Consider the following 1,580-nt stretch of genomic DNA (forward strand, 5'->3'; position numbering starts at 1 on the left):
ATGTATCTTTTTAATCATTTTGTTTTTATGTTTAGACAGAGAGCACTAGCTGAGGAGAGGGGCAGAGGGAGAGAGAGAGGGAGCAGGGCTGGCTCCCACGACCTTGCATTAACAACCTGAGCCCAAATCTAGTTGGCTGCTCAACTGTCTGAGCCACCTAGGCACCCCTCTTTAATTTTTAAAGGTGGTTCATTAGAACTGTGTCCACACCTTCATGCAAGTAACTTGAAATTGTATTCTATTATTTTTAAATGTCATATTTTAAAGATATAATGTTGGCAGATAGTCTATGAGGAAAACCCAAAAGACTCCACCAAAAAACTGCCAGAACCGATACATGAATTCAGCAAACTCATAGGATATAAAATCAATGTGCAGAAATTGGTTGCATTTCTATACACTAATAATGAAGCAGTAGAAAGAGAAATCAAGGCGTTGATCCCATTTACAATTGCACCAAAAACCATAAAATACCTAAAAATAAACCTAACCAAAGAGGTGAAAAAATCTATCTTCTGAAAATTATAGAAAGCTTATGAAAGAAATTGAAGAAGACACACAAAAAAATGGAAAAGCATTTCATGCTCATCGATTGGAAGAATAAATATTGTTAAAATGTTGATACTACCCAAAGCAATCTACATATTCAGTGCATTCCCTATCAAAATAACGCCAGTATTCTTCACAAAGCTAGAACAAACAATCATAAAATTTGTATGGAACCAAAAAAGACCCTGAATAACCAAAGCAATGTTGAAAAAGAAAACTAAAGCTGGAGGCATCGCAATTTCAGACTTCAAGCTCTACTACAAAGCTGTCATCATCAAGGCAGTATGGTACTGGCACAAAAACAGACACACAGATCAATGGAACAGAATGGAGAACCCAGAAATGGACCCACAAACGTATGGCCAACTGATCTTCCACAAAGCAGGAAGAAATGTCCAATGGAAAAAAGATGGTCTCTCCGGCAAATGGTGTTGGGAAAGCTGGACAATGACTTGTAGAAGAATAAACCTGGACCACTTTCTTACACCATACACAAAAATAAACCCCAAAATGGATGAAAGACCTAAGCATAAGACAGGAAGCCATCAAGATCCTAGCAGAGAAAACCGGCAACAACCTCTTTTACCTCAACCTCAGCAACTTCTTACTTGACATGTCTCCAGAGGCAAAGGGGACAAAACCAAAATGAACTATTTGGACCTTATCAAGATAAAAAGCTTCTGCACAGTGAAGACAACAATCAGCAAAACTAAAAGGCAACCAAAGGAATGGGAGAAGATATTTGCAAATGAAGTATCAGATAAAGGGTTAGTATCCAAAGTCTATAAGGAACTTATCAAACTCAACACCCAAAAAACAATCCACTGAAGAAATGAGCAAAAGGCATGAATAGACACTTTTCCAAAGAAGACATCCAGATGGCTAATAGACACATGAAAAGATGCTCAACATCACTCATCATCAGGGAAATACAAATCAAAACCACAATGAGCTACCACCTCACACACATCAGAATGGCTAAAATTAACTCAGACAACAACAGATATTGGGGTGGATGTGGAGAAAGAGGA

The sequence above is a fragment of the Suricata suricatta genome, chromosome 4 (genome assembly GCF_006229205.1).
Source record: "Suricata suricatta isolate VVHF042 chromosome 4, meerkat_22Aug2017_6uvM2_HiC, whole genome shotgun sequence".
NCBI classification, from domain to species: Eukaryota; Metazoa; Chordata; class Mammalia; order Carnivora; family Herpestidae; genus Suricata; species Suricata suricatta.